A 244-nucleotide genomic window follows, 5' to 3' on the forward strand; every position below is an offset into this window, starting at 1 on the left:
TTAGGTGCCTTTAAGTCAGTATCAACTCATAGGCAACCCTATGCACAGCAGAATGAAGCATTGCCCAATCCACACTTGTTGTTGTTGTCAGGTGCCATCGAGTCGGAACCAACTCATAGCGACCCCATGCACAGCAGAACGAAACAATGTGCCACCTGGCTGATCCATCTCATTGGGGGTCTTCCTCTTTTTCTCTGACCCTCCATCTTACCCAGCATGACATCCTTCTCCAGTGACTGTTCCC

Source organism: Chrysochloris asiatica, unplaced genomic scaffold (assembly GCF_000296735.1).
Source record: "Chrysochloris asiatica unplaced genomic scaffold, ChrAsi1.0 scaffold00217, whole genome shotgun sequence".
NCBI classification, from domain to species: Eukaryota; Metazoa; Chordata; class Mammalia; order Afrosoricida; family Chrysochloridae; genus Chrysochloris; species Chrysochloris asiatica.